The sequence below is a fragment of the Octodon degus genome, unplaced genomic scaffold (genome assembly GCF_000260255.1).
Source record: "Octodon degus isolate 3935 unplaced genomic scaffold, OctDeg1.0 scaffold00024, whole genome shotgun sequence".
Classification (NCBI taxonomy): domain Eukaryota; kingdom Metazoa; phylum Chordata; class Mammalia; order Rodentia; family Octodontidae; genus Octodon; species Octodon degus.
This window is the reverse complement of record NW_004524600.1, coordinates 16846460-16858416: the sequence shown is the minus strand read 5'-3', so window position 1 is coordinate 16858416 and position 11957 is coordinate 16846460. Positions and strand designations below refer to the sequence as shown.

Below are 11957 nucleotides of genomic sequence, written 5' to 3'. Positions count from 1 at the left end.
CTCCTCCTCCATCTTCTTCTCCTTCTTTTTCTTCTTCTCCTCCTTTTTCTTCTTCTTCTGTATTTAGAACAGGTTCTACAGGGTCTCACTACATGGATCTGACTCGTAGTGATCCTCCTGTTTTCAGCTTCCCAAGCTCTAGGATTATAGGCGTGTGCCACCACACCCACTCTTAACTGCTCAGTGTGTCCAGGGGCGGGGCCAGCATGGCAGGCCAGGGATCGACCTCCTGGCCCCCGAATCCGCCTAAGCAGGCACTTTAATGCACTGAGCTATCTGGCTGGCCCCTTATAGTGCATTCTTTACTCTCTTCCTTTACTTAGTCCAAAATTAATACTAATCTTTATGCTAGTCTTGGCAAACTCAAGTATAAAACAAAATGGAAGAAAGGATCACAACATATGCTAGGAGAAATCAAATAATAAACTTAGGCACAGTAAAAGATAAAGCTTGAGAGAAAATACATTGGAGTCTGGCCTTGTTCTGTCACAGCTCTCCTTGTAATGTAATACTCAAATAAATCCCCTCTCGTTAGCCCTATATCTGCAGATATTTAGCTAGACAGTAAATATTGAAGACTGCTTAGTTGAGTAGTTATTTACCTATCATAATTGGGGATAGGACAGAGGAATTTGAAAGGATAAGAAAAGAAAAAAGGAAAAGATGAAGCAGAGAGCTTGCCTCATATGTCATGAGACCCTGGGTTCTTTCTCCAGAATCAACAAAAACTACAAATGAAACAAACAAGAGAGCATAGTCCACTTGGCTCTGCTCTTTGGTCAATGTACCGTGTACCATTCTGTGGAGACACTCATGGAAACACGATCATCCTGTCTCCAGAGCCTCCACAGGGAGACTTTGGAGTTAGGGAACAAGACGCCTACCCCCAGTGACTGTGGGCAGAGGGACTCCCCTTGCTTTAGGATGATAATCTCATGAACATACTTAAAATATTTAATTTGAAGGTTTTGCATGATAAGCTTAATAACAGAAAACAGCTGGTGCTGAGAAATGACTGAATTTAGTAATAGATTTGTTTGAGATATGAAATAATGTGCCATTTATAGAAATTGTGTATGTGGACGCTTAATTTTGATAACATTTACTCCTGTTGAAAGAATTAAAATTTTCATGCATTTATTTATTATATTTATTTCTTTATTTTATTTTTTTCTGGGAACAGTTGTGAACAGTTCAAGGAGGCATTCGTTTTTAGCTACAGTTGTGCTCTGTCTCCCTGACTGACTTAACTTTGAAGTACAGATTTTATAAATGTCTTCGCTCTTTCAAAGGTCAAGAGCATTTGTTTTTCAGGTTTCATTCTTTTACTCATGCATTTGGTTCCTGTGATAAAGCCAGACAAACAGACTTTCAGTAAAGGGAAAATGTATGAGTAGTGGCAAGGCAAGGGCTCTAAGCCTTGAAAACCTACACTGTCGGCCAGCACCATCATAGTGGGCTAGGAGTCCCTAGGCAACACTGTGGACTTCTCTCATCTCACCATTTTCATCTATTACTTTACTGATGAATTCAGTGATTTTTGAAATCCTTTCAAATCATCAAATACTCCCCATATAAATGAAAATAAGCTCAAAAATTAGATGGTGACAGAAGTTTACATCTACTCATTTGCTTCTAAGACAAACCTGCCAGATACATGACTTACTTGATACCAAAGTCATAATGATGACCTTGGAAAACACAACATGTGTTTAAGGATGCATGTGGGAACATTGGCACAGCCAGTACCAGAAACGCACATCTAGGGTATGGACTGATGGCTACAGGACACTATCCGATTCTGAGTCATCCAGGAAAAATTAAATTGTGTTTATTCACTGTAATTAACTCAAAGAGAAGGCCAATGTACTTTAAAGGAATATAATCACTGGCAGATGTTAAAACAAAAATACTTATCTTCACGTCTTCATATTCTTTACCTAAACACAGGTTGTACTACCTAGAACACTTAATTCCCTAAGCACCTTGGTGAACCCCAAATTCCATGACCCTGAAGAAGAACACACAATCACAGAGTAATGGAAGGACAGAGCCCTGTATTTTTTTCTTTCATCTGACAAGTACATTTATCTGTAAAGCTAATGTTGAAAACTGTCTGGTTTGGCCTATTAGCATGCATAATTTTCTATAAAAACCTGGCTCAGTGGACTTGCCTCTGAGAAGTCTTTCATAATTCACTGGATTGGGTTCACCCTTTGTATTATGTTTATATTTATATCAAAACATCTGCCGTAATGGTCTGTTCACACTTCTTCCTCTTAAGGCTCTGAACTCATGTCTGTTGTGTTCTTTCCATTTTGTATCTTGTAAACTTGGCTCTTTCACTGGCATACAAGAAATCATCAATAAATATCTGGAAGTGTCACAAAATAGAAACCTAAGTAAGAAAATTCAACTGAGAGTTACTAACACATATGTACTTGGTTTTTTGTTTTGTTTTTAATAGTTTCATTTTACATCTTGTTTTGTCTTCTGTGCTCCCAAAGAACAACAGTAAACCAAAGGTAACTCTGGAATTTGTTTTTTCAATAATGGATTGGGATCAAGCCTGGAGGTAGGAAGACATTCTGTCACCAAACCACATCACCAGCCCCTACATTTATTTTTAAGTTGGCAAGTAATAATTATGCACACGTGTTGTGTACAATATGAAGTTTCCATAATACGTGTGCATTGTCATTTCTAGAACCGAGACTCTAGTCAAAAGATACAGTAGGCTACTTGGGGTTAACATGTGGCTGCTTCCTGGCAGAACTCGAGAGGAGTCCCTCTTCCCAGGCACCCTCTTGACTTTCCCAGACTTTCTGCATTTTCTTGGTAATAGGTTGTCATACGTTCCAGAATTACTGTTTTTCTATTTCTGAACAACTCATTCTAACCTTATCTTCTCCTTTATTTTCAAAACTCAACTTCAACCTTCACCTTCATATTGAAACTCCTCTAAAAATCTAAGTGCATAATTACTAGGCTGGTCCGTGTGTGTGTGTGTGTGTGTGTGTGTGTGTGTGTGTGTGTGTGTGTGTTTGATTCCAGCCTATAGCTCTCTTCACCTGCCTTCTTTAGCACCTTCTGACATCCTCTTTTCTTGCCACTCCAAAGTGGAACAGTGGACCATCTGAGTCTTTTTTTTCTCTTTTTTGAGGAGGAAGGTATTTCTCTTCAGAAAGCTTGAGAAATTGACGGTAGTGTTTTGAACACTGGTTTCTCTTCCCTCCTCCGTTGGTAGCCACTATAGTGAATCCTTTTTACTCCCCACTGTGAAATTAAAGTACAGTCCTTCAGAGGACGAAGCCTAGTGTTCATTCCTTTAAACTTTTCATGCTTAAACTTTTTTCCCCATTGAGATAAATAGGCACATGGGTTCTGTCCATGACTCGGTTTTTTTCATCTAGTTTATGTAAATAATGATTATTTTTAATGCTGACAGTTGCCACCTACAGTATAAGGGTTATCCTGGCAGGCAGGTATGTCATATGCCCACCCTAGAGACCGCTATTTTTTTTAACCTTTTCTTGTTGTTACTAAGAATAGGGCCGCGGAGATAGCTCAGCGGCATTAGCACCTGCCCGGCAAGTTCAAGGTCCCAAGTTCGATCCCTGGTACTGCCAAAAAATAAATAAATAACAAAGGAGAATAGTTTTGGCCTACATATAAAACATAACATATACATATGTGTAACTACTTATTTAACTACTATATATACCTACTTTAAAATATTTTTATAATATCTTAAAAATGAGCAAAGATAAAAGTGGACCATAGTTTGGACAAGTACAAGTACTAGCATATGTTTGTTTAGCCTCAGGAAAAAGCAGCGCTGATGGCTGGTAGCAAGAGGTGTCCCTTAGAACCTTATCTTCTTGAAAAATTAATCTAAGAGCTGTAGTAAACCACAGCTTGATTTGGAAGAGTAAGAAGACTCCTACCGACAATCAGGTCAATAATATTGAATGCTAAGGATTTTTTTTCTCCTAAGACTAGAAAGAGTGAGGCTGGGGAGATAGCTCAGTTGAACGAGTGCTTGCCTGGCAATCTCAGGGGCCTGAGTTCAATCCCCAGCTCCGCAAAAAAAAAAAAAAAAAAAAAAAAAGAGTAGAAAGGCTGAAAAATGATTGGAATAGAATCAGTGTTACAGGTCCTGGGAAAATACATCAGTAGAATAAGCGTTTACCTGGTCCTGAGTTCAATCCCTGGTACTACCAAAAAAAAAGAATCAGTGTTACAGACAAGCAGGGGGAGGGGGGGATGTAAACTATATCCAAGCCTCTCCTGCGTTAACTTGAAGTGGACAGAGAAATCAGCCTGAACTTGATAAAGTAAAAGATAATTTTCACATCCTATTTAGAAAATACATTTTAAGTAACTTGAGAATCTTGAACAAGATTTGCTAACAGTGTTTCTGAAAACTTGTTAGTTTTATTAAATAGCAAGATTTCATTACCTAGTAATGTTTATGAATCTGATAGTCTAAAAGTAAAGTTAGTGAAATGACATTCTTTTCTTTTATTACATTGTCTCCCGTGTGAACCACTGTATTTTAGGGAACATAAACATGCCATGTCACATTATCAAGAGCTGTTTGGGCCAGAGAGGTAGCTCAGCGGCCTAACAGTCTGCCTTGCAAGCACAGGGCCCCAAGTTTGATCCTGGTGCTGCAAAAGAAAAAGAAAAAGGGTTTCCTTTTGAAGAAGAAACTGGCACAAAACCTCACTTAAAATTAATGGAAAAATTGTCTGAGGTGATGTTTTTATGTCTTCATTTTAATAGGAATTATAATCACCTCCTTCACAAAGGTAACTATTGATTCCATTTTGCAAGAAAATGATTTGGAGAAAAACCTTCAAATCAATGCCGTGTCTTTCATATTAGTATCACATAGATTTTCCCTTTAAAATTATACTAAGTATCTGGACATTTCTATAAGGAAAAGAGATCATGAGTTGTCACCATGAGCCAATCTCTGAACACCCTTTTTGGGTGGGCAAGGATCTTCTGTCGTCGTAAAATTTCAAGCGCGTGCATGTGCACGTCACGAGAGGCATGTTTCCAGTTGCAATGGCACATGTCTTAGGAAGTAAGAGTGGAAAGCAGGGTCAGAACCAAGAATGTTGCCCTGCCACAGCTCATGGGGGAGGGGGAGTGTTGGTAGGAGTGATTCCCTGTGGGTCCTGGCCTCTGGGAATTAAGCTCTCCTCTTTGTTCTTCCCTGTGAATGCAGTAACTATGGGATTACCAGTCATAGGTAGTCACTGAATATCGCAAGATTTTGTTCTCTGTAAATAGCTGAATCTGTAGAATCTTGGCCATTTATGTCCTGAGTAAATTTTGCTTGGAGTATAAAATAGCTTCGTGATTTATTCTTTCTTTTCTGAGACATGCCAGGTTCTACTTTAGCTTAGGTCATATTACCAAGACATACTTTTAAAGCACTTTTTTGAAAGTAAGAGAGATAGATACTTAGTGTGTTAAGATACAGGCATATAGGTACAGGTGAATGTCTGATACAACATTATCTTTTCCTTTTTAGATGCTACTACTGTTCTGGTCATGTAATCAATCATGTTCTTTGTCATCTGAACTTTCAATTTTGCAAAGGTAGAGTTTGTCAGGTGTCACTTTGAGTGCTACAGGTGGTTGATTTCAGGCAAGAAGAACAACATTTTAAAAAGAAAATAAATGTAGTGTTTACTTAATAATTTGCCCTTTGCAGTAATAGAATCTTATCTGGCCACCCACATTCATCTGGTTACTGACGTGATTCTTGCTTCAGTTGCACAAGCTATTTTTGTACCTTTTGTGTCTTTTGAGGAACTGAGTGGGCCTACTTACTTGTGATGATTCATGTCTTGAAGCACATAGGGTGTCCTGAAGTCCTGCTGTAGTGCCGTGCAGAAGATGGAGAACGAAGGCTCACTACTACCTTTCTGAACTTGGAAAGCTTGTGCAAAGTGAGGGAAGGCACATTCCTTAGTGCATGTGTTCTTCTCATGAGAGGCTTGAAGTAGTTTGTTAGAAAGAAAGAATAATTTTTTTAAAAAAATAGCAAAATACAGAGGAACTATCTCTGAATAATATAGCAATATTTTCTACTTTTCTCCAAACAGCTGAACCACCGTAAGAGGCTTGGTTGCTAAATCTGTTTGGATCACACTGTTTGCTCTTCCATGCATTTCTTTGGATCAAGTCTGAATAGATATTAATTTTGAAAAAGTCCCCTCCCTCATGACTTCCCAGAGTCTGCGAGAACTCCAGATTTTTACTTCGGTTGGGTTTGTGTTCTTTGCTCAGAAATTAATTTTAGCACAGAGCATAACTGCTAAAAAAAGCATTTGCTGCAAGGTTATCTGAGAATCGCACTGCAAAGTTTAGTGGCCAGTTCTCCAGCAGCAGTTTGGTGGGAATCACAGCTCGAGGGGAGTGGCAGCCCTGAGCGCAGGGGCTGAAGTCCTGGTTCCAAGGCACTGCAGTTCAACTCTTATTATTTTCGTAATGATCTCCCCTCTCCCTGTTACGCATATGAAAGCAAGTGTTTGAATAAAGATTTATACTATGTTCAAAGAAAGAAACATTTCCCTTCAGTTTAAAAAGGGACAAATAGGTGGATACAAAGGCATGTGCAAATCAAGTCCAATATCCAGCATGGAAAACATTAACTCCTGTATCCACCTATTTGTGCCTTTTGGAATGGCAAGCTTTATCTTTGCTTTTGATATTAGAGAAGTTCAACTTTATTTTTATTTGTGCAGAGGATCACAGCTAAACATTTGCCTTAAATCTCAGATGAGACTTTGGACTTGGATTTTTGAGAAATACGAAACAGTGTTAAAATTTTGGTAACACTTAGAGATGGATTAAATACCTTTTGTATAAAAGAAAATTTAAAAAAAAAAATAAATAAAAAGGGAAATGCTGCTTGAATGAGCCAGTCGTAGATTTCTTTCCTAATGGCCAGCGGTTCCTGTGGGTGAAGAGTAGGCGTGCTATTAAATTCGCTACGGGCACCATCAGTCATCATCGTTTAAATTTTCTTGTTCCTCCTCTAGATTCCCAGAAGTTGTGCATGAGTTCCTGTGAAGAGAACCAGGGCTACCTTAGGAAACCAAGACGGTTGTGATGAAGTCTGATGTGAGGATAACAGGTTAATACCTAAAATTCATTATCTTCTCCCATTGTTTTTGCATTTAACTTGCAAAGCAGTTTTGTCCTAACAGGAGCTCATCCAGTCAGGGAAGGAATGATGAGAATTCTATTTTGAGAGAAAAGTGTTGTGAAAGCTTTCTTCCTCTCATAATAGGCCAATTTTTGTCTCGACCTCTGTGAGATAACTTCATGGGAGAAAATTTCAGCCAAGTTTATTTCCATGGAAATTCTGCTAAGTAAATCCATACTAATCCTTACAGCAGGAACATTTGCTATATCATGAGGAAAGAGGCCCTTGGAAAAGGGAAATCTTCTTTGTAAAAAGTTGAAAAAATTATGTCAAAATATTGAAAACCACATGCTGTAATCAAAGCTAAGTTATAACTGTCTCGCCTATATGTACAAACTCCCCAGATATCTACAGTGGCATTTGTATCCCAGATCCCACATGGAAAAATACAGTTCGGTTTTCATTGGGCTTCAAATAGCAAATTAGATTGTGTGGATGTCAAGTTAGAGGCTGAGTGCTCCAATAGTTTTAGTTTCCTCCGAAATTTGTCAGAACTGCTTAGCAGGGTTTCATATACAATGTACAGTATTATGCAAAAAGTAATATAGTCTATAGTGTTCTCATATTGGCAGCTTGCTCATTTGAGGAAGGACTGAGGTTGTTATGGGAATTTTTTTACTAAGAGAAGTATTTATAATAAATTTGGCTCTCAGGAAAGTTCCCTTTTAAAATCATCCTGTGGAAATGAGTCTGTATTCAGCTGGCCTCTGGCACTGGTCACGCTTTTCTGGTGAGTCCTTTCCCCTCCTCCGGCACCCTCTGAGCATGTGCTTCTGAGCAGCACTTGGAAGAGAGGGTCATGCTCCCTGGCATTGAAGCTGGGGTGCTCTGACATGCACTGGGTTTCTAAAGCTATTAATGGAGCCAACGCATTTAAAAAAAAAAAAAAAAACATGGAGTTCACATCTAAAATTTTATATGATAGTACTCTCATCAGACATATATTTTGTTTGTAAGTGAAATGCCATGAGATGCTAAAAAAAAAAAAAAAGACAAAATAACTTTTAATTTAAAAAAATGTCATGCTATTAAATTACTGGAAACAGAGAAGCAGTGTTTGTTTCTAGTCATTTCATTCTGTTATGATATAGGATGTTACTATTTAATGCTCACTTGACTTTTGCCACCCATCAAGCAATGATTAATGTCCTGGGTTAGATTCGTCCCCCTAAAATCATGTTTTTCTGTGCAGAAGATCTCAGAAGGACAGCCTTGGATACTGTAGGTGTTTTTCACACACATAGCAGCACTCACTGTCTGGCTGTCAGTCCCACCCAGCAGTTAGCCTGAGGAGACCTCAGAGGGGCTCTTTGCAGGAAGCTGTTTCTAGGCCTTTTCTTTGGGGATCTGAGGAAAGGATTTAATTGGGTGCAGAGTTACTTGAGCGGGCCTCTGAAGGGTGGCCAAAGGTGAATACAGGCTTCTAGAAAGCTGGCATCTCCTCCCTGTAGTCACCATTTTCTCTTCTTCTGCTTCTCTTTTGTTCCATTATCTCTGAAATGGTCACACAGAGGGGACTATCTTTTCCCATATTGCCTCCTCTGAGAAGTGTCATGAGCCTGCTGGACCGTACCTATCTTCGCGGACTGGAGCGTGCTTAGGAGCTGTGGCACCATCCGCGGAGACTCTTGTCATATCCTCTGAGCTTTATCCTCCTAGTACTGAAAGTGTTAGGGAAGATTTGAGAAGCGAATGTGAAACTGTACTTGGAATACGGCTCCTTTGTTGGCAAGGGGAGCCCCAAATGACTTTGCATGGTTTTGGTTACCATAAAAAGAAATCCCTGTGAAAATGATAACTAGCTGTTTTCATAGGAGGATTCCTCTCATACTCCATTTGTAAACATATGTATTGATTGGTAAAATACTGGAATTTAATTTTAACACACTGTTAAAGATTCTGAGAAACAAATAGCATCTGCGTGATCATAAAGAAGTAAAATAGCTGTAATTAATCACATTACTGTAGATCCTTATGGCTCTAAGTAGATCTACATCAAGATAGTTAAACAGAAGTTGTGGAATATATACATTAATACATTTGATGATTTGTAATATGAAGTGCAAATAATTTTCCTAGACTCAATAATCATGGAATGTAGATTCTCTAATATAGTTACAAGAATATTTTTTGATCTGTGAAAATTCTTGCATATTTTGGTGATAAAATACAAGCTCAACGATGTATGTCATTTTTTTGAAGAATCGCATCACTTAGTACCAATATCATTTTTAGAAAACTAAACTTTGGATTAAATTCCTAAAGCCTTATGGTTTGCTCAGTGAGTTTCCTTTCCTCAGTTAAGACTTAACAATCCCAAATCCTGTTTGAGTTTAAAGAAAAAGATGTACCACAGGAAGTAATGGATGTAATGTACAGATCGTTTCCACTGCAAATTTTTCTTTTTAATTTCTAAACCAAAGCAGTGATAGACAAGCAATTAATAAAAGTCCACAATTTTTAGTTGTTCATGAGTACAATCACTAAACTCCCAAAAGACTCATCGTTCCTCCCTTCTCCCTCCTATGTTTCTGTATATGCCTGAGAAACTCCAAGAAGGGAAGTGATTTTTATAATATTTTTAAACTTTTATTTATTTATTTATTGAAAGGTTCAGGGTCTCCCTATGCAGCTCAAACTTGTAGTGATCCTTCTGTCTCAGCCTTACCAGCATTGGGATTACAGGTGCATGCCACCACGACTGGTTTTGGTGGCTGGCATGGTGGCCTGGCATGAAGTACAAGGGATCAAGTCCGGGTCCTTGCACTTGCCAGGGAGGTGCTTAGACCACTGAGCTATCTTCCTGGCCCAAAGAGAAGTGATTTTTTTAATGGGTGACAGTTAGTTAAACCTTCCTCAAGGAGAGTGTTAGAGTAATATGTCCTCAAGTATGTTTGAAATCTAATATCAAAGTTTTATGTGAAACAAAAAAGATAGCCAGCTCCCTAGCCTTGTACTGCAGGGAAAACATTGGTTCTGTGTTTAGAGGAGCATGGGTCAGAGGGGTCCCTGTGCTGTGGCAGCTCTGGAGCAACCTTCCCAAAAGGTTCAGGTCTGAGAAGCAGGATCTGCAATTTCTGAAGACCTGAACAGGAGGACATCACTTGCCTAGGAAAGTCTACCTGTTTCCTACATCCAGAGGAAGAGATTTTCCTGACAGAAGCTATTTGCATAATTGAGTTACTGTGTTTTTAATAGAGATCCAATTTTAAATCTTGAAAAACCAGGATAATGCAGTGATACCTTAGTTGTCAAACTCATTTCATTTCAAAGTAGTGTTTGAACACCGAAGAGCTTGAGAACTGAATGTATTTTTCCCATAAGAAATAATGGAAAACCAAATAATTGGCTCCGAGACCCCAAATTACACATTCAAATTCATTTTTCCAAGACATTAACACATCTCTCAGTGATTTCTTTTTTAACCCTCTCATGGTTCTCACAGCTTTGCCCTTAGCATTACTGACTGCTGCTATCTGCAACTTTCTTTGGAGCCATGGTTGCAGTACTCTTTACTCAAAGCATAAGGGAATAAAAATACAGTGTCAAATGTTTTCATGCACTAACACAAGCACTAGATGTTGGCTGGGCAAGAGCTACTTAGCCTGAAGCCGCCCCTGTGTGTCCACAGAGAGACATGACACGAGGCTCACTCAGCCCCTACAGGTTTCTTCAAGTCTGATGTTCAGTTCCACTATCGAGCAAAGTTATGAACATAGGACAGATTTTTTTTAAAAAAAAACTTCACAGTTGGAATGGTAGAAAGATCAAGGCTGGAGCCATTTGATAACTGAGGTTTTAGTGTAAATGATGTTGGAATAGGGATGATTCCATGTTAATCATAGCAGAATTGATTTTTTAAAAATAAAAAGTAGACATGACTGTTTCCAGTTGGCCTCCTTGTCCTAAAAGTGAAACATCAGAACAGTTTAACTTTATGTTCTAGGTAAATTTTGTTCTGGCCATTAAATATCTGCTTTTGAGTTTTACATAAGTAGTTCTTCATCTTTTACTTCAATATAAAAAGTGTTGGTTTTGAATTTTATTTGGTACATCTACTGTATGTTATGTCTATAGTAAGATTTGTGTCTAGTTGTGGTGTGATGGTTTTAATTTATAGTTGTCAAACATGAGTTAAGTGTCTGATTTATGAAAGTATTACCTCATTGCTAAATGAAAACACTATAGTCTGTTTAATAATTTATTTTATTATGGCAGTCTTTTTGTTACAAAATGGTCTTTTCTTAGTTCACTTGAAGTTTATGTATTATGCAAAATTATATCCTTTGTGTCAACCAAAGGATGGGGAATGATTTTCACTTGTGAAGCTCCTAATTTCATTAGAAGTAATGGTTTTCAGACAGCGAAGGAACACAGTTTGTCATGAGCTCCAGTTGTGTTCTCAGCAGGAGCAGCCTAATGGATGTGATGCATGCAAGTATCTGTGTATCTATGTGTGTGTATATGGAATGGAATGGCTTATCCTAACTACATTTGTTTTGTACATAGGAAGCATCAAGACAATCATGCCTGTGAGAACTCTCAACCATTCAGGTGATCATTTCATATTTAAACCGTTGCTGGCGTAGGCTTTGTTTTCCATATTTTGAAACCCTTACGACTGTTTTTTGTTTGTTTGTTTGTTTGTTTTTGTTTTTTTGCCTAACTGGGGATTGAACTCAGGCCCTTGCGCCGAGCCTTCTCCCTGGCCCAGCCCCTTACAACT

General features: G+C 38.4%; 1 protein-coding gene across 4 annotated transcripts in view; it reads left to right on the top strand.

Annotated features, from left to right (window-relative positions):
- The window catches only part of Hivep2 (human immunodeficiency virus type I enhancer binding protein 2), a 194829-nt gene that overhangs the window by 156124 nt on the left and 26748 nt on the right, over nt 1-11957 (top strand). For all 4 annotated transcript variants that reach the window (XM_004628548.3, XM_023712167.1, XM_023712169.1 and 1 more), the window contains exons 3-4: nt 7065-7159; nt 11741-11785. The gene's annotated coding sequence lies outside the window, so the exon portion shown is untranslated. The remainder of the gene's footprint in view (nt 1-7064; nt 7160-11740; nt 11786-11957) is intronic.